The sequence below is a fragment of the Pogona vitticeps genome, chromosome 2 (genome assembly GCF_051106095.1).
Source record: "Pogona vitticeps strain Pit_001003342236 chromosome 2, PviZW2.1, whole genome shotgun sequence".
Lineage (NCBI taxonomy): Eukaryota > Metazoa > Chordata > Lepidosauria > Squamata > Agamidae > Pogona > Pogona vitticeps.
In genome coordinates this window covers 298,631,486-298,653,103 of record NC_135784.1, presented here as the reverse complement: position 1 = coordinate 298,653,103, position 21,618 = coordinate 298,631,486, and the positions used below count along the sequence as shown (strand labels likewise).

General features: G+C 37.5%; 1 protein-coding gene across 42 annotated transcripts in view; it reads right to left on the bottom strand.

Moving 5' to 3' along the window:
- TCF4 (transcription factor 4) overlaps window positions 1–21,618 on the bottom strand; it is a 414,402-nt gene that overhangs the window by 167,293 nt on the left and 225,491 nt on the right. For 4 of the 42 annotated variants that reach the window (XR_013540961.1, XM_020800314.3, XM_078384125.1 and 1 more), the window contains exon 1: window positions 134–420. The exons of the other annotated variants lie outside the window; for them this stretch is intronic. The gene's annotated coding sequence lies outside the window, so the exon portion shown is untranslated. Of the gene's footprint in view, window positions 1–133; window positions 421–21,618 lie in introns of those variants that run through there. 42 annotated transcript variants of the gene reach the window in all.

Below are 21,618 nucleotides of genomic sequence, written 5' to 3'. Positions count from 1 at the left end.
TGAATTCTACCCTGAGATTTCAGACAAGACAACATGGTACTATTAGAAATAATTATTCCAAAAGCTATAGAAAAGAGGAAGGAAACTTTGTGAGCAGAAGAGCAGCTACTAAAAAAAAAAAAATCACACTTACCAAAATCTTTTGTTTTCATTCAAGCAGCAAATGTATACTTTGCTATAGCTGCATACTAATATTTATTATTTTACATAATCATCAGGCTTGCTTGCAAAAGTATATAAAGGATATGTATACGAGTATAGAGCAAAGATGCTACTTGCTCTCCTTCAAGCTTGTCACATAAGTGCCTCTAATTTTGTCTTTATTTAAGCCTTTGTTTTTCATTGGAACAGCTAAGCCATTCTTCTGAGGGAACAAAACATGCATTTACGTGCTCTTTTGGGGACTTCTCTAAGTACTCCACTGGGGAGAACGAAAATAAATATATATCTATCCAATCTGAGATACTTGTAAATAGAACAACAGGCATTTACTACTGTTTAGTCATTGTTGACATTTTTTTAACTGAAGGAAGGGAAGACTGCAAAATCATAATGCCACCATGTAACATTTGGGCTTTCTAACCTTATGAATGAAATAGTGCAGATTTAACATTTGTAAAATACAATGACTTGGAAGCTCTAACACTTAGAGGTGCCAAGTTTCTCTGATAAGGCTGTAATAATCTTACACCTTTTTGCATTCCATCTACTGTCATCATTTCATACAGCAGAGCATAAGAGAGGGAGAGAAAGAGAGACTGTTAAGATTTCTTTTAACAGTAATCACGGGGAATCCTAAAAGACACAGGCTGGAATCCAAAGAACTACTTTTAGAGCATCTAAGGTGTTCTGAATTATCTTTTCCTCTTTGACCCTAATTTTAGTAAATTGCTTTTGAAACTCTTCTCGGATTCAAAGAAGAAATTTGTCATGTGGTTCATATAAAAAGATATCCAAAACTTCTTGGCTTTCAAAACTTCTGCCGTCCCTCGAGTCCAGGCCTAATTTTTAATATTGTACTGCAAAACTTGCCAATAGAGGACATACCATGGGACAATTCAATGTTGATTCTGACCCATAAATATCCTAAACAGCCTTGGGTTTATATACCTGACAGACTTACTTCATCCAAGTGAACCTGTTGAACAAGTGGGACAATCTTCAGAAGTCTTTCTGAGTGTGACTTTGCCTTCTAGAAGATGGTTACTAGAGAGCAGCCTTATTTGCACAGGTGTCCAAACTGTGGAATTCTCTATATAGATATATTCACCTAATCACATCTTTGTTATGTTTTAGATGCCAGATCATGTTCACTTAGATTTTTTAACTGCAATCAGTTACCATTTGTTTTACTTTAAGTTTGTTAGAACTAGTATCGTGGAATGGATAGAGAAACGCATTGGGAGCAGCAGTAGTAAACTACTCTTTGAATACCTTGCAAAGCTTAAAAAACTCTATTAGGGTTACTGTTTATCACATATGGCTTGACTGCATGTAACAACAGCATAATTTTATTTTGTCTGATATATTGTTATTAATTGCCATCTATTATTATATTGCTGTTTTATTTTAATAGCAATTGGCTGCTGCTTTATTTCTATATCTAGCATCTAATCACTTTTTAAATCTTTCTCAAGCTGCCCTGAGGGCTTTTAAAATGGCAAGATATAAAATGTTTCAATGGAAAAAAAACACAAATAAATAGAGGAAACTTGGATCATTCTATTTTCATAAGAGATCGCAATCCACCTTAGATCCCTAAAGAGAAAGCCAAGAAAACTTCTGTGCTGCAATGTACACCCCAACCCCTATGCTGTTTGTGAGGAAGGAACATTTTAGAGTAAGGTAATGATGGAATCATAAAAAATAACAGTTCCCTGCCTTACAACCATCCGGTATCACCAAAACAACAACAACAACAAACAAACAAAAACAAAACCATTCAGGTGTTCAGCCTGAATGCATCTAGGGCTCAAACTTGTGAGGGTGATATGGGGATGCAGATAAGCAGACCTCAATGTGTTCACATTCCACTGAATCTGTTTACAGCATGGTTGGCAACTCTGATAAGGAACTCTGTTGAACATGCAAAGGTTTGCAGGACTTCCAGTTGGAGTGGGGACATGGCAGATAGGTACATACCAGTCCCCATGACCTTTTGTGCCCTATATGCTTTCAGGCTGAACAACTGAATAGAAGAGTTATGTTCATGAGATTCATGGTTCCAATACACTGATATTTTTAAACCACTGTCACCAGTTGTCATAAATGCTGGAATGCATATATTTATTTATTAGTATATGTGGCACTTTGTGCAACAAGGCAATTCTCTCCTGAGGATAAAAGTCACTTTAGAAGAATGCAAATTAGAACATGACTGAACTTCCAGATTCTTTTAAAAGCAAAACAAATAAGATGGAGCATACACAACTAACTACAATCTTAATTGGAATCCAACATACCTGGCAAACCACAGATTCCCCACACTAAACTAAAGTGTTACAGTATATAGAATACAAATTTGTTTCTAAAATTCACATTTATTCTTTTTCAGCTTCAGCCTAGTACTTTCTTTTTCTTTTCTTTTTTTCTTACCCCCCAGCACATGATTCATTTCAATAATAATAAAAAAGTCCTAGTGAGCTTTTTTTTTTTTTTTTTTTTGTAAATGGTCAGGAAAATGAAACCATGAATTAAAGCTGAATTTTAAGAGAGAAATTATAAAATATCTATATTTTATATAATATTAATATATATTATATAATCCTTTAAAAAGGATTAATATCAGGATGCTTTTATGCAATAACAAGGGCAGTAACTCTTATGAGTAACTCATGTGAAATTTTGCACACAAACCCTCCCTCAATCTGGAGCACCTTATTTTGTGGTAGATAACTGTTATACTTTAATTTTATTTTCATTCAATCATCTAAACACACACATATGCAAGTGCATGTGATTCTCCCCTTAACCTATTGTATATAAATATTAATTACAGATATTGGTTAAAATTAAAATAGTATGGGAAGTAACTTTCTAAATAAACAATTCACTTTAAAATGTCACTGAATTATGCTATCTGTTAAAAGAAACTACTTTATATAAAAAAGCAGAAACACCAGCAGGGAAACATTTTTCAAGAAAGGTCCACTGACTGGACTTCTTAGAGATATTCCTCCTCTTTTTCTATCATTTTTATTAAATTGTGATCAGATATCAAACAGTACTTCATGGGGATGGAGAACAGAAAAAAGAAAGTCTTAGAAGAAATCAGATTACACTCCTTTTCTGAACACTTGCCAAATGTTTGTAAGTTGAATACATGTTTGGGCATTCTTGCACTGAAACAGCTGCAGTTCTACAGTACAATCCGATCTATAGTGACTTTGGGCCATATGTTCTGCTTTTCCTATGCTGCAAAGAAAGCAGAATGGCCTAAAGGCTCAAAGAAAAGATTTATCTCTGTGTGTAGATGTGTGTGTTTGTCTTTCAGTATACGTGTGAATGAAAGATGGATGCCTAGAAGGTTATATCTGTGTCATGTTTCTGTCATAAGGCCATGTGATATCTATTTGCTACTGTTTTTCCTACACAACACATACATTTACACAGGGCAGCTTGCAAAGGGAAAGTCTGACAAACATATATTAAACACAATATTTTTAGTTTTTTAAAAAACGACCACCCTTGTAAAGTAACTCAGATATCTAACAGCCATAATTAAAATAATACAATCCATGCATCCATTAAAACAAAATGCAAATAAACAGGAATCAACAAGTGCAAATAAATCTGTATAACCCATAAAAATCCAGATCACTTATTCCAATGACAGAAAGCAGAGAATCTGAATACAAAATCAGTTTCATTTGGGACAAAATGCAAAGTCAGGATTCAGTTTGTGTCAGAACTTATATAGTATCTGAACATGGTAGGCCTTCCTAGGGTTTCACAGAGATGGTATCATAACCAAGAAGGTCTTATTCCTGACAAATGTCCACCAGGTCTCACTTAACTTGGAATCCACAGCAAGTTTTCAATGTTGTTGAAATGAGACAAGGTGACATTTACAGAACAACACAGTCTCTTAGAGACAAACTCCATGTTTCCTTTACTAGGAAGCATGCAAGCACACTGGTTCTGTTTTCTTAGTCAAGGTAAGCACATGGGTCCCAATCCAGGTAAGTGTGGTGGCTAGGGTTTTTAAAAACAATTTGCTATACTTATGCACCTTCTGGATATCTTGGATAAAACAAGCTGGATAATTTACGCTATACAGTACAATATCTGCAAGTTTCATGGAGGTGTGTGGAGGATCCCACTGAAGGCAGTTTCCCCCCCTCCCAAAGTAATTAGAAGGCTTCTTTCAACTCTGAAATGGTTAATACACCCTTACTTTCATGCAAGAGTCCCAATTTATATCAACTTTATTTCTGAATAAGAAATAAAAACAGAGTCATAGCTACATTCGTATTAGAGTAATATGTAGCTTGACCCTCAGTTATATTTGCTGGAATAGCACCAGCATCACAACTGGCATGACAATGATAACTACATTTTTTTCCTGTGAACTACCTCAATCATATATAAAGCAGAAGATATGTATATCTAATTTTCCACTAGAATGGGTGAAATCTTCCTTGCCTTAATTCTACTCATTTCCAAGAAAACTAAGTTGAGAGAAAGTAGCTGATGCGGCACAGCAAAGCATAGGTAGCAAAGGGAGTACAGTAGAGGGTTATTGTCCATCATCTGCACTGCCTTTTGTATGTAAAAATTGTCTTGGTACAGCAGGACAGAAGAAAAACAAAAACAATACAATACAAAGGATGTCTTTCTCTCTGTGTTATCTAGTTGATCCTGAATTCATTGAGGATCTCCTACTGCCCTAAAGCAATCAAATGAATGGTGCTGGAGAAAGCAGATAAAGTCTCTGCAGAATATGACATTTCAAGATCTAAAAAGCTCTGTTTAGTTTTATTTACACGGCTTGGAAGTACAGCATGAAATGTCCAAGTACTTCAGCAACATTTTATTAAATGTGTACATATTATTCCAGATGATCTTTTCACCTCTTTGACATTGTTTTAAATGTATCATGTTGGAACATGCTCTCGTTTATTAATATCAATGGTAATTATTTCAATTCTTTCCTTCACTCCTCTTCAATTGCTCTTCTTCATGGTAGAAATACAAGATTAAATCTATTTCTTAAAAATCAACAATGAATGAATTTTACTTAATTGCATTCTCTGAACATTGAACATAAACGATAACGAGTAGCATTATTTGCCTGCTAGCTGATTTTTAGGATATAATCACAGATCAATTCTGATTTTGCTGCTATTTTAAAAAGTAGATGGTCCAGCGCAAGAGTGTAAATGACAGCAGGTGTCGTGTTTTGCTGGTGATGTCACAGAATTAAATACATTCCATGCTGCAGAACCTTCCTTTCCTTACAGTCAGAGAAAGTTTGAGTCTCATCTTCAAATTCTGATACTGAGAATTCAAAACAGAACAAAAACTGACAAAAGTGGTTTTAAAATTAGGTTTTAAGAAGATACCTGTATGTAGTGAATAGAATCATGAAGTAGGATTCAAGAGATCTGGGGTCAAATCTCCACTCAAACATAGAAACTCATAATAGAGGAGAGGTGGACTGTTAAAACTATTCCTTAAATATCTTTTCATGACTGCCTTATTAGGGCTGCTATTACTTTACAGCACATAACACACACACACACACAACAGTTTCTAGTGCCCACACTGATCTTTTTAGTCAGAGGCTTTTACATTTCTACATAAACCTGCCTATGAAAAGTATACTGAATTGCCTTACTGTAATTTCTAGTAATAACAATATTTTACAGAATGCGAATAAATGCACAATGCAACAATTTTTCAGTCATCTTTTTCTACATTTCAAGCCAGATACAGACAAAAAATACACCATGACTGAATAACAGCCAGTTCATGAATGTCATCAATGTCTTTCACTAATGTATCAAGGTGTGTATAATGTTATTGGATTTTTGGTAATGTATATATAATTAATTACCTTGTTCGGCCAGTCTTTCTCTTATACAAAGGACCCAAGATCTGCTTTTTATGAAACTATGAAATCTAATTTTAAACATACCTTGGAACACTTGTTCAAATAATTTATCAAGCTGCAGTGAAGTCTATCACTGAACTTAGCCGTGACAGTTTACCAGAACCCCCATGTTCAGAGTGACTGCACTCAACTCAGTCCTTGAGAGAGCTACAATGAATGGCAATAGTTTCCACTTAGCAGCTGGATAACCCCAGGGGGCCTCCAGAAGAAGGGAACAGTAAACCATTTCTGAATTTTGTAAATACTATTCAGAAATATCTGGAAAGAAACGCTGTAAGTTGGAATCAACCTGATAGCAAATAATAATTACTATTTACTTCTACATAATCAGCACTGTATTAACATGCCAAAGGACTCGCTACCTTTAACAGGTACCATCTCTTTTATTCTTCACTACCTCATAATAATGTTTTCTTTTCTTTAAATGCATCAAAAATATGTATGGGGCACCAGATCTCATGGAAGTGGAGGTGTTAGTTCCTTGTTCCCACTGCAGTCTCAATCCAAATTTCTGCCTTTCATTTGCATTAAGAATAGTCTCCCACTGAAGCAAGTGGAGATTCTTTCTTTTTCTTTCTTTCTTTCTTTCTTTCTTTCTTTCTTTCTTTAACTTATATGCCACCCACTAGCAGCCCCATCACTCACTAGCCGCGCAGCTCGATTCTGGACAAGTTGCAGTCACTGGACCATCTTCAAAGGCAGCCCCACGTAGAGCGCATTGCAGTAATCTATATGAGATGTTACCAGTGCGTGTGTAACTGTCATGAGAGTCCACTTGTCCAGATAGGGCCGTAGCTGGTACAATTTCCGCAGCTGAAGGAAGGCACCCCTGGCCACCGAGTCCACCTGGGCTTCCAGAGTTAGATTGGGGTCCAGGAGCACCCCCAGGCTGCAGACCCTGTCCTTTGGGGGTGTAGGCCCACTCAGGGCAGGGAAATGGCCCTCCAGCCTGTCCGGTGAAGCACCCACTAACAACACTTCCGTCTTGTCTGGATTGTTTCAATTTATTAACCCTCATCCAGTCCATTACCAGGTCCAAACACAAGTTCAGCACAGAAACCGCTTGGATTGGTGGAAAACGAGAGGTAGAGCAGAGTGTCGTCAGCATATTGCTGACTCCTCAGCCCAAACCTCCTGATGACCTTTCCCAGCAGTGCTATGTAGATTTTAAACAGCATGGGGGACAGCATCGAGCCCTAAGGAACCCCATGACATGAATGCCATGTGCCAGAGCAACTGTCCCCCAGCACCACCCTCTGGACACGGTCAGCCAGGAAGAAGCAGAACCACCGTAAAGCAGTGCTCCCAACTCCCAACCCAGCCAGCCTATCCAGAAGGACACCATGGTCAATGGTGTCAAAAGCCGCTGAGAGGTCCAGGAGTATCAACAGGGTCACACTCACCCCCCTCCCGGCAAAGGTCATTGTACAGGGCAACCAAGGCAGTCTCCCTGCCAAAACCCGGCCTGAAACCCGATTGAAATGGATCCAGAATATCCATTTCATCCAGCAGCGCCTGGAGCTGCCCGGCCACAACCCGTTTCTTTTCACTATGAAGATTTATTTGATGAGGTCTGCATGTTTCTCTTTCCGAATGATATTATTATAAACAATACTATATTTACAATTGTCCAGCTGTATTTATATACTTTCTCCCATCTTCTCATTAATACAATACAGCAAAATACACTGAAGTCCAGGTATTTTAACTGTTTATTAAAAATGCTATATGAAAGAAAAGTCACATGAGAAAAGTCAGTACAGTAACTACTATCACACAGTAAAATTAATGTATATTAATTGATGAAATAGAATAGTTGAATGCTTACTAAAAGCTCTAGTGTCTACTGATTTTACAATGTATGTAACTTTGTCATCCAGTATTAAACAGGTAGCAGCTTAATAATGAATGTATTATGTTATTTAAAGGGTAAGTTTATTTTTTTTTATTTAAGAGGTTTATGTTTTACCTTTTGACTTTAAAAGTCCTTAAGAAGGCTTTAAGATAAGAAATAATTAGTCCCCCAAACGTACACAATTTAATAGAAATCAGATCCCTAATTTCTCTATTTGTAGTGTAAGATATACAAGACTGTAGCCAAAAATGCCCAGTCACCTTATGCCTCTTTGAACGAGTTCTTTACTGCATAATTCAGAAGCAAAAATGCTTCAAAACATAAAATTTCAAGAGACTCACTAACCTAACAGGACAATTTTGTTTAGTTTTTCCAGTGACAGATCTTCCTTTAAATTTAAGTGATAAAGAGCTTTTTATATTACTTCTGGCTATTTTATGTGGGATGAAATATCCTATCATTTTTCTACATTAAAAAGGTAAGTTGTGGATGAATTCCCATTTTTTACATATGTTCGCTACTACAACAACACAAAGAAAGAAGGACTGCTGCACTTTGCCATTGCAAAAAATAGTAAACTAAAATTATATCCTTCCAATAGTTGCACATAAGTTATATTTGGAAAGAGTACATCTAGCAGACCTAGGTAAGATCCTAGTTATGCATCAGAAAAATTCCCAAAGTACCTGGGAGAAAATCTCCTTATTAAATGTATTTTTATATTCAGAGCAACAGTTTTAAGAGACATATTAGTATCCAAGACCTAGCTTGGGTCCTTAATAATGTGGGCAGGCTTCTAGTTTTAAGTTAATCAGCATCTTGCTTCCTCAGACCTAAGTTGCTGTAAGGTTTGGCGTAGAAAAATACTTTAATAAATGTTGGAAGAAGGTTTTCCTACATAATCTATAGGAGCTCGTTCTTATCAGATTTGCACTACCACTTCTTTCTTGCAAATCTTTGTTCCTTCAGATTCTTCTATAAAAGCAAACAGAACCTTCCTAGAATTTCTAGCCTTCTTTCTGGGGAAGCTTAGTTATACGTACAGTATAATGATTGAAAGGAATCACGATTCTACCTGTGTTTTAAATATATGGGCTCTTGTAAAGAAATGACTTGGAGCTACTGATTGGGATTCACATGCCACTCCCTTGAGTGGAGTTTCATTTAAAGGATTCAACTGAATTGTGGAGTAAGTAAACTTTGGTAATTTTCTCCTTTCTCAGAAGCGGGCTTTTCCTTCAGAATATATTTATTTGAGGTAGCAGGGGAGACAGAATAGACAAAAGTTGTCTCCTTCCTCTACCAACTATTCCTCTATAGCTCAAACACGTTCTATGGATGGAATACTGTAGTACTGTACATCTCTTCATAGAATGCAAAGTCTGTTTCCAATGCAACTGTTGCATGTATGTCATGTCCTTCAATCTACCAAACCATGTTTAGATAGGAACAAATGAATGTTGTACAATTTATCCCCTTCCTTTAGGTGTCCAACTTAACAGAATAATTCCTGATCTGTAAAAACTTAACCTTTTAAACTAGGCGTGAAAACTGACTCTAGGGGGAAATATGGATTAATCCAACAATATATTATTTTCAATATATTATTAATTCCCTAGTTCTTATGGCTTCTTATCACTGTCCCTAGGGAAGTCAATAATCGGTATCTGCTTTAGTTCTTATACAGTGGGGTCTCGACTTACGAACGGCTCGACATACAAACGTTTCGACTTACATAGGAATATATGGACTCGACTTACAAACTTAGATTTGAGTTACGAACTCTTTTTTCCCTTTTTTTTAAAGCTAAGTCATCTTAGGTTAAAAGAAAAAAGAAAAAAATATCCCCCTCTAGTGGCAGAAGGCGGAATAGCAGCTTCCCATTGGTTTCTATGGACGAAAAGAGCAGATACGGATTAAATGGTTTTCAATGCATACCTATGGGAAATGCAGATTCGACTTAAGAACTTTTCGACCTGAGAACTGCCTTCCAATACGGATTAAGTTCGTAAGTCGAGACCCCACTGTACTGTTTTCACTTCATTTAGTTATTAGGCAAGACCCCATAACAACTCTGCTTATTGATCACTGGTGAACTAATAAACCATGGAATACAATTGTGCTGTAGTGGGCAGAGTATTCAACTCATGAGATCTGGGTTCAAATCTCTGCTCAGCCACAAAAAGCCATTTGGAGTTTGGTAGTAGCAAACCAGTTTCTCCATATCTCACATACTCTGAAAGTCTTATAAGGTCACTGTTATGTTATCTGCCATCAAGAAGACACTTGATGGCAAGTAACAGAAACATTTTAATTCCAAGGAAGAACAGAGAATGACTTTCAGTTTCAAGTATGATTCCTAGGGGAAAAAACAAAATTTTACACTAAGTTTCATTTATGGAAAAATACAAGTACTTCAAAAATTTTGTTCCCTACCAAAATTTATGCTTAACCATTCCATTGTTAAGTATAATGTAAAGTGTTTATTCTGCCATGCAATGTACTCTAACATGTTTTTTCCTATTTAGAATCTTATGATGTTCCTTATATAATATGGTACATAGAACATACTGCTAGCATAACATGTATAAGGTTTAAACATTAATCAACATCCAGCTTGCCAAGTACAGTACATGCAAATCAAACATGACAAACAGATTTTGTCTCTGTCAGAAATGCACCCTTTATTAAACATCCCTATCCTGAAACAATAAAAGGAAATTAGCTATTGAACTTTATATAGGGAACATTAACAAAATTGTGCAAAAACATAACTCTAAATGGCAAGAAACACCTTTAAAAAGTTTGGTCTTCTGTCTCCTTAGCATTACTAATCAAATACTAAGAACAGATGAGAGGGGGCAGGTAAAGAAGTCTCTGACTTCAACACTTTAAGCATCAAGCAAGATAATGTTAGTCCCTAGGTAAAAACAGGTGGGTATGTTGTGATGTGTGGTATCTATATATGCTGGGTCTTTATTCGGTGAATGGGAATAACTGGAAATATCACATAATGTTGTACAGACCTCAGCCTTGCACTAATCAGCCTTGAATTTTCTTAAACATGGTGGCCTCATTTTATGAAATTCTACCTTGTTTCCCTGAAAATAAGATGGTTCTTATATTAATTTTTGCTCCAAAAATGCATTAGGGCTTATTTTCGGGAGATGTTTTATTTTTTTCATGGACAACAATCTACATTTATTCAAATAAAGTCATGTCATCTTCTGGTTGCTGCACAATGGTGGAGGGCGAGGTTTCATTTCTTATTTTGGGGGTAGGGCTTATATTATGAGCATCCTGAAAAATCATACTAGGACTTATTTTCAGGGTAGGTTTATTTTGGGGGAAACAGGATAAGCACTCAAAAATTTCAAAAGCCCTCAGGAAAACAGCAAGTTAGGCCAAATATAACATTTAAAGATACAGAGAATGTCTATTTTAATACTTTCCTCCCAAACATCTTCAAACTCTTTCAATTTTAAAATTAAGTGCTTATATAATCAATGGGATCTAACCACACAATTAAATCCTAGTGATTTCAAAAGTTATTAAAGAAAGCCCTGTTTCTCTGATGACATTCCTTTTCATGGCGGCAAAACTTCCTTCTTTCTTGTTGTGATAACACAGATAGATCTTTGGTAGAAAATATAAAAACAAATATCAATGGGATAAAAAACTGAAAAAAAGGTTATTCTGTACACACTGAATCCATTAATCAATTTCATTTGCCCCCCCCCATCCCATTCACTGAAGGCCACCCTGCACCCACTGAAATACGTATCTTAGATGAGGCCTCTAAAATTAGGAGAAATAATACATTTTGCTTAGCAAGCTAACTAGGTGTGGGCTAGATAGAACAGTTATCAGATGGATACACAGTTGGTTACAAAATTATACTCAGTGACTTTGTGAAAAGTTTTGGTGAAGTCAAGATACATTACAGCTACAGCATTCCTATTGTCTACCAGGGAGGTTACCCAATTTTAAAAAAAACGAGAGAGCTAAGATTAGTCTTGCAGGATTTGTTCCTGACAAATCCATGTTGGCTTCTCATTATTACTGCATTGTTTTCAAAATCTTAGAGAGTGACTGCTTTACTATCTGCTCCAGAATTTTCCCAGAGATTAACATCAAGATGATTTCTATTTCCCACATTCTTCCTCTTGCCCTTTTTCAAGGTAGGGACACTAGCCCTGGGAACTGTAGGTATTGTGGAGGTTGTATAGAATGATGGAAGGAGATAACTATTTCAAGCTTTACAACAGCATTATTTCTCAAGCAAAGAGTGGATGAATAGCTGGAGTTTCAGAGTGACTGTAAAGGGAGGCAGAACTCATAGAACTTTTATTTGCAGTATGAAGCCAAGATTGACACAGCCCAGTTAATGATAAAATTCTAACTAGATAAAATGGCTGAGAGCTGGCTGAGGTGACGCTAAGCCCGCAGAGAGGATGTGCTGAATCTAACCTCTCCCTGCTTAGGGATGCTGGAAATTGCTTAAGACTACTCTGACATAGTGAGAGGTCTGGATGTGGCATGACTCAGCTCCCCCATCCCCATTTATCCTCCACTCCCTTTCTGACTTTTCTGCCAGCAGGTTGTAGGACCCCAGCAGCTGTGCCAGTAAATCCGGTTTTGCCAGCAGATCTGAGATCAGCCAGTACAGAGGGTTGTGCTGTCACAAGAGGATTGCATTCTTTCAAAGCCTCTTACAACCAACATATTTCTGAGTATAGATTGCACTGTAAGGGAAGATATTATTCTTCCTTTCTCTTTAGTTGCAAAGCATTCATAAGTGTACTTAGGGTCTTTGTAAGAGAATGGAACTGGGAGAAGATTACCTCCAGATGGCTCTACTAGATCTTTGCCTCCACCTGATGACCTATAGTAACTACACCAGCTGTCCCTGGTTAGCATATATAAAAATATAACTTCAAATTTATTTTAAATGAAGTGTATACACTAAGCATTCCTATGAATACTGTAACCTTGTAATTAAAACAGCACTACTGAAAACTATAATATGAAGAATGAAGCCAATGAACTTTGAAATAAAAGCCAAAGAAGAAAGATTGTTATTGTCAGCTGTTCCAGAATCACGGAGTCTGTGGACTGCATCTATCACACATCTAGCAGGTGCAGATTCTGCTAGTGAGACACAAGAATTCTGTTACCTGGGTTCATCAAGATTACCAGGTGGCATCTCTAGCTGAGCCAGCAGCTTCCTATATATAAATGCATACAAAAGCTGTGAGAGTGAGGAAAATATGCAAATACGTTTTAAATGAAAATGAGGACATTGTTAGCTTTCTGAAATGGAAGGGTAAGAGGGACAGTTCCACAGCTGCTTATAGATATGAAATAGATATGGCTTTATATTATCTTTAATGCCACTGTACAATTGTCTTTTGTTCCAAGGTGCTATTGCATTGTATTTAAAAAATGATGTCTGTCCTCAGGACTCACTACAAGCAGTTCATTTACAGCAAAAATCTATACATGAATACTCCAAAGTAAGTTGCACTAAATTCAACAGCCTTATTCCTCAGTAAATGGTTACAGAATTGCTGGCTTATTTGTTTATTTGATTAGCCCTGTAATTCATCCTACCCTAAGGCTGAGATGCAGATCTACCACTTCAAAGGCCTACTGCAACTGTGAAGCAGCCAATTTTCACTAACCAATGCTTTATCCCATTCCTAAGTTGACAGGAAAGAAATCTCCCATGTTACAGGCATATTATATATCAAAGGAGTTTCCTTTGCATGAAGGATACACAAGACTGTCATGGACATAGTCCTCATCTCCTCCTCTTACCTTACTGATCTATCTGCCAAAAAGCATAGCACAGAATGGATCAGGTATTGGAGATTTAGAGGCTCTGGGGCTAGAAAGCTGGCATGTGTTCTTGTCTAAAGAAGCAGTATGGCAAAAGGCAACAAAATATATAGTTTTTATGCAAAGCTAAAAATTGTACCATTTATTTCCAAATAATGACTTCTGGTTTTAATATACAGAACTTGTAGAAGAAGATTCCCCCCCCCCCCGAATCATAAATGCCCACACTCCACTTTCTCAAGAAGGTAGTCTTCACATTTGAGAATACCTCTACCTTCTGTATGAATGGCTGGGTGGGATGTATGACTACATCCAGAAGAGGGACTCCAAGGCTTCCCGGATCAGAAATAAAAGTGGAATCTCCTAAACCTCATCAACTAAACTTCAGAACAAAAATCTCAGAAATACTGTTGGTTTGTTGATTTGTCTGTCTATCTCATTTACAGTCCATCTTTCTCCTGATGTGGGGACTCAAAATCAAACCTGAAAGAGACAATTAAAAAAGTACAAGAGAGGCAAAAGAATGAAGGAAACAATCCTTGTAAGGCTCTGCCTAATAATATCTGTGTGCCATCAAATACTGTAGATTCCTACTTATGGTAACCCTTCCCAGGGTTTAAAATGTTTTAAAATAGTTCTAAAGAGTAGTGTTTTCATACTCTGAGATGTTTAATTGTTTTTAATATATAGTAGTTTCTCATGCTATTTTTAATAGATCAGGTCCCCTATGGGAAGAAAGGAGGCATGTAATACTGTTAATTTTATTCATTTATTTATTAGATTTCTGTCCCACCCATCTAGACCAAAGGTCTACTCTGGGCAGTTTACAAATTTAAAAACAATAAAACCAAAAATATATATTAGAGATCCAAGATGGCGAAGTATAAGAAATTGAGACATGGCAGGAGGGAAGGCCTGCCCAAATAGCCAGGTTTTAAGTCTGTTCTTGAAAACACCCAGAGAGAGAGACAGGCGGATCACCACTGGCAAGTTGTTCCAAAGGCGAGGGGCCAATGCCGAGAAGGCCCTATTCCTCGTCCTTTCCCTCTGGACCTCCCTCAGCGATAGGCCCCTTAGCTGCCCGGCCTGGCTGGAACGAGTGACTCTGGCAGAACTGGGTGGGAGAAGGTGCTCTGCCAGATATTGAGGTCCTAAACTGCTTAGGGCTTTATATGTAATCGTAAGAACTTTAAAATCAACTTTGAAATGAATGGGCAGCCAATTAATTATGATGGTTACCATTGTGTGTGTTTTGCTTCAGAACGGATGCTGGACAGGTAACAGAAAATGTCTGTAATGGTCCTGCATGTAGAAGACCTGGCACATATCCAGAAACAGGAGATCCAGGACAGTAACTGCAGTCAGGAGATACTGACCATGTGACTGTCAGGTGCCTTCCTTCTAGAAAAGTTATTTGATCTTGTACTACATTTGTGGTGCTGCTGAAAGCAAGCAAAGCCTATTCCAAGATTTATTACAAATTCCAACATAATCAGACTATAAGGAATGGACATGGAATGAATGCGTGGCTCAGAAAGGTCCAGATCAGTTCAACAAAACAGTGTACTGACACCCATAATTACGGCAATGGGGTCCCAGAAAGGAGAGGTGCTCTCCTTAGGCTGAACTTCTGTGAGGAACTCTAAAATACAAGCAAAAACAAAATAAAAATAAAAAATAAGGATGGCAAAAATGTTGTGGCATCTTAAACCTGAACTGCTATAATTTAATGTGAACTTTCATGGACAAGTCCATGAGGGTCTTATGTCTGAAGAAGCAGACTTGTCCATGAAAGCTCGCATTAAACATTTTTGACTTCTTCGTTTGTTGTCTTCATTTTTCATTTTTCTTTTGTTTTTGCTTGGCACAGATTTTCATGGCTATCTTTTCTAAATTTTAAATAGAAATAGCTATTTTAGAAAATAGATGTATTGTGAGGTGATAAGCTTCCATAATATTAGAGGCTTGCCCAAGGAGGAGGAGGAGGGAAGTATGCTTCTCCTGGTGAGTGGACAATCACCCAGAAGAGGTGAGCCAGAAGTGCATGGAGCCCATGGAACATCTGTGCAGGCACCATGCTGAACTGAGGTGAACCACCACCTCTAGTCTAGATTGTATGACATTATGATTCTGGAGGATGTAACCAGGAAAACATAAGAATCTTCTTTCTTTCGAGACTTGGTTTTCTGTACATTACTATATTTTTGCAAAAGGTTAGGCAAGTGGCACTGGACAGGGACACAGTCATCAACAATCTAAAAACTATTATTGTCCTCTTAGGCTTCTAAAGATATCAACATTTTGAAGTGCAATTAACTGCAAGCTCCCTTTAATTCAAAATGACTGGGGTTGGGAGTTACTAGATGTGTTTTTAATTGATTAAACTTTGCCATTAACTGATTCATGAGCTAATCAAATAAATATGGCAGTTTTCTCAATTCATGTTATATAGAGAGGATATTTCATCACAACAGTGGTGCCTCGCTTGAGGAGGATAATCTGTTCCAGCGAAATCGCTGTAGAATGAAATCCTTGTCAAGCAAAATAAAAAAGCCCACTGAAATGCATTGAAAACTGGTTCAATGCGTTCCAATTGGTGAAATACCTCAGCGTCCAGCGAAGATCCTCCATAGGGCGGCCATTTTCCGATGCCTGTGCAGCGAAAAATCCATCCTAAAGCACAGCGGGGAGCCATTTTAGACAGCGAGTGGCCATTCTGAAACCAGACGATCAGCTGTTTTGATCATCATAATGCAAAGAATCAGTTCCCAAAGCAGGGAACAAATCGTCGGGAAGTGAATTTTGCCCATTAAAACATCGTTTGTGATCGCAAAAACCTCATAGTCAAGCGGATTCATCGTTTAATGAGGTAATCGTTAAGCGAGGCACCACTGTATAGTGCTTTTACATTTCTTATTTTACCTGTTGTAAGCTGCCTTGGGTTCCCTATAGGGAGAAAGTTGGTATCATGCACATGGCCTTACTAGACAGTTTATAATAATGAAATCAAACCTGAAATTTACATTTGGAGGAAATACTGTATTTCCATAAGACGCACTCTCCCCCCCCCCAAAAAAAAGTGGAGTGAAAAGTGTGTGCATCTTATGGAGCAAATACACTTCTGCAAGGGCTCCCTCTGATGTTAGGGGAAAGCCCTTGGAGACATCCTGGGGGGCAGATCGTGGTGGTGGGGGACCCCCAGGAGGTCCCTGATTGCTTGGAGGAAGCCCTTGGAGACCTCCTGGGGGTCCGCCACTACTGCAAAGGCAAAAAGGCAGGGGGAAAGGGTGGGAAATTCAAATCTCCCATCCTTTCCCCCTGCCTTTTTGCTTTTGATGTACCATATTTTTCGCCCCATAATTAGCTGTGTCTTATCGTCACATGTGTCTTATGGAGCAAAAAATACGGTATCTGAAGCTTTAATCAATTTGAATCAGTAACATTAACGTAAAATTACTGGTTTTCTTGCAATGCTGCACTCTGGGCTTAATGTTTTACCAGTGGGCCCCTGGTTAGGTACTAAAGCATATTATTTCACTACAGTACAAGACATTTTGGAGAAAGCTCATTCGCCATGGGTCGGGGGCATCTTCATGACACATAACAACAACATAACTTCACTACTTCAAAAGGAAGTAACCTATCCAGAGGTTGGCTCTGGATTTCTGATCCAAAATCTTGTTTTGATGTATCACTGACTTCTTGTTTCTCTCACTGAAACTGAAACACCATTACTGGTTCTTGTCTCAGCCCTTTTATATAGCATGGCCCCACTGTGCTCTCCTGAAAAAGTAAGCAGCATCTGAGAATTAAAGCCTCTGTGTCCTCTTTCTCTTGATTTTTAAAGTACTCTTGTTACAAAAGATGAAAAGCAGGACAAAGGGAAAGCATGGAAGCAAAGCAATGAGTAACAGTTGCAAGGAGATGAATGAGTGCAACAGAACCAAATGTGTACATAATTATTGCCCTACCAAATAATTATTTGCAAGACTGCATATAGCATCTAGAGCTTTTAGTTTATTATTAATAACCAATAAGTTTTAAATTCATCAAACGGATTCTAAAATCCCTACTCTTTCAGGTTTTTCTTTAACTGAAACAAACTCACCATCTTTGTGCAATTATGCTAACTATACTTTCTATTAATGTACAGCAGACCAATCAATATTCAGGATAATTCTAAAAATGGGGGCATCCCAAACAAAATATTATAACTTTGAAATTGGACTTCAGATCAGCACTAGATTTGGCCTAGGTGTGGCAGACTGTCTGCTCTTGCTCTGTGACAAATATGGGGAAGTTTGGGCAAAGGTATTTTGAGTTACGATTTTTAAAAACTGGAATTGTTCTACCCCCCCTTTTTTGGAATAGGTGGACCTAAACATCCTCAGATTTTAAAAGGTCATGATGCACTATCTGCCTCCAGGCTGAATGCTCAGATGTCAAGGTTTCCCATCTGTTGAGGTCCATTCCTAAGGCCTTCAGATCCATTCCTAAGGCCTTCAGACTCAGTAAATACTGTCTCATATTTCTGAGACCAGGCACTTACCGTTAGTTTTTAAAGGAGAAATCATCTCTGGGCCATGAACTTTTGAATGTCAGTTTGAACCCAATTTCATTTTCTTGGCCAAACTGGGATTTGTGCTTGAAATGGCATTCTATGTCTGGTTGTAAAAATATTAAAAAGCTGCTTTTAAAAAGCTACCCCCACTTTCACAAGCAATATTGTCCTTCATGGGCAGTTCTGTATTTTCCTTATACAAGCATGGAAGATAGCCTCAGTTTACTCATTTTTGCTCTATTGAAAATTCAGGCCTGACTTGATTGAGCGTAGACTTTTCTGCCTTTCTGGCTCTCTGTGGTATTTGTAAGGCTCTTCTCCAACGTCACACTTCAAATGAGATGATTATTGTTCCATCTTTCTTTTTCATAATATGGATGATTTTTACACACTATGCTTTGCTTTTACTAGACATGGGAGCTTCATATTTGTATACCCTGCCTCCTATTGTGGAAAGAGGCAGGGAAGTGCCAACGGGAGATGTTGCTGCTGTCAAGGAACCTGGTAATAGACCAGACTGGTTCTGGGGCATGGGGAAGGACCACTGGAACACCTGTGCTGACGGGCTTCTTATTCGTTTCCCCTAGGAGCTCCCAAGCATAATGTTTACCTTGGTTTCCAATGACAATCTTTACTAAATCAGAGTCTCCCCACACACACACACCTAAAAACAAAAAACAAAACATGCACACAACGTGTTTGTAGACCCCTTGGTCTGCTATAACTTTTCTTCCTCAGGACATCTACCCGCAGAAAAGGTTTGGAAACTGGGACATAGCTTTCTAGTCTGCATTCTGAGGAAGGGGCATGGCAACATTAGTTTACCAGAAAGCTTAAAGGTTGTGTACATTTCTCTGGTGTATGTGTTAAACTTACTCAAACCTTTGCTTCAGCATTTCATTAAGCGCTTCAAAATATTTTGGTACAGAGGGACTACAGCGACATCCCAGCTGTTCTTGCTTCTGTCCTTCCTTAGCAACCTTACTACAGATTATGTGCTCATCTTCTGGGATCTTCTGGAACATGAGGAAAATTTCTGTTTGGATTTTTGTATAGTGTATGTATACTTAAAGTTCTGTTTTTAAAAGCCAGGAACTTGAATTCTTTTTTTAAAAAAAACAACAACTCTGGTTTATGAATGTGGGATATTGTATTTCTCTATCCACAATTCAAAATGCCAGGAAATGGCCAGATACTGCTGCATAACATTATGCCCATGCTGCCAGCAAGAAAAAGGATGTCAAGCTTTAGACAGTCAATGGAAGTCTGAATGTTGGCAACACTAATGGCAGTAGTCAAAATAATCTACAAAATACCCCCCTTGTGCTCATTACCATTCACACTTGTTTAAAAAACAGCTATGCTTTGTGTTTGGGTGAGAAGTGGTTAACTGATGAAAAAAGGAATCAGGTTCTGGGATTTTCCCTTGCTTGGTGTCTGTGAATTTTGTTTTGAAAAACTCAATCAGTCTTTTTCAACATATCAGGTTAATTAATGCAGAAACAGTAAGCCCAATTCAATAGATTTTAGCATTTTTTAAAGCAATTAATATCCTCATGCCTTATATTCTCAGAACCCATTGATTTTATTAGACATTATGTGGGTTATTTTCTCCCAAGATGGATTTAAAAAGCAAGTAGATGAAAGCCACCCACATTTCCACCTAAACCATTGTATTAGACAAGATCTAATAAGATAATACAAACAGTCCAGAGTAAAGCTACTCCTCATTTTACAGAAGGAGAACAGTTAAAAAAAATCTGCAGGAAAAATGCAGACAGATGGCTACATTCCATCATTAACTTCAAAACAAAACAAAAAATATTAACTTTTCCACTGCTACGAAACATACTAAGGCAAATGTTTGGTCTGTAGAGAGACATGTCATCTGCTAAAAATACATTATAATGTATCTCTGCCCTTTGTTATTAGTTACTATTATTATTAATAGGAAGAATGTGCTTGGAAGTATTATAGACAAAAAGGACTATAAAACAAGGAGAAGAAGTGGGACACAGAGATATATTATAACTGAAGCCATTTACTGTTGCCAAAAATCCACTTTGACACTTTTGCTAAGAGTAGGAAAACCATTTCAGGAGCAACAAACAACAACAATAATATTCAACAGCAACAACAATGGCAATTATTATTTCCTGTCCCCGCCTTTTCCTGGAGAGAGGACTTCTTTTAAGAAAATTATGTCAAAAAAGAAACATATCAACACAGCTGTACTACAAAAATAACGCAAGCAAACATGGCAACTGGCTTATTCCAAGCCAAGAACATGTAGAGCAGATTGGTAGTAACCAAAAATACATAGTATGTAATATTGAGTTCCTTCAGTACATTTAAACTTTATCTCAGTAATAAGTTCAAAATGTACCCCTTCCATATGTAAGCTTTGGCTTAAATCCTGACTCAAAGGCTAGAGGAAGACATCCAGTTCACATGCAATAACCTGGTGAGGATGAAAGTAGGATATGTAGTTTTGCAGGGCAGAAGAGAAATAGCTACAAGTGTTATCTAGGCTATGTACGGAAATTCGAATTTTGAATAACTCCCTTCACAGCACACATTGGACATGCCAAAAAACTGTAGCTTGATTAATGAATAATGACCTTAGTGGTCCATTAGAACTCTTTAGACATCCTTATTTCACATCATAAAGGAACATAAGGAAATGGCAATTTGAATCTGTGTCAAAGTGCTTCCTAAACAGGAAGAAGACGAGAAGAGTATTTTGGAAAGTTTCAGTTTCTCTGTTTCAGAACAGAGAAAGTAGAAGCAACCAGAGTTGTATAACAACCAGAACTGTTATAGCAAAATGATATAACACTGCAGGGTGAAACAGTAAAAATATTATCCTTCCTTCCCCCACTGATCCTTAACTATTCCACCACACAAGACATGAGGCTGGCTAACTAGCTATAGCCCAATATGTAGTTATGTTATTTTGAAGTTAATATATTCTAGATACATACCATGAACCAAAACTGATTCTGGTTTGGATTCTGTAATTCTACTGGCAGATAATTCATTCCATGTTGAATTGGAGTCATGTCAGAATATTTGATGGCCTCAGTTTATAAGCTCTTATTAACTTTAGTTAGTTATGTACAGTGGTGCCCCGTATAGCGAGGTTAATCCGTTCCGGATTAACCTTCGCTATACGAAAACATCGCTGTGCAGGGCAGGAAAACCTATTGGAACGCATTAAACTTAGTTTAATGCGTTCCAATAAGT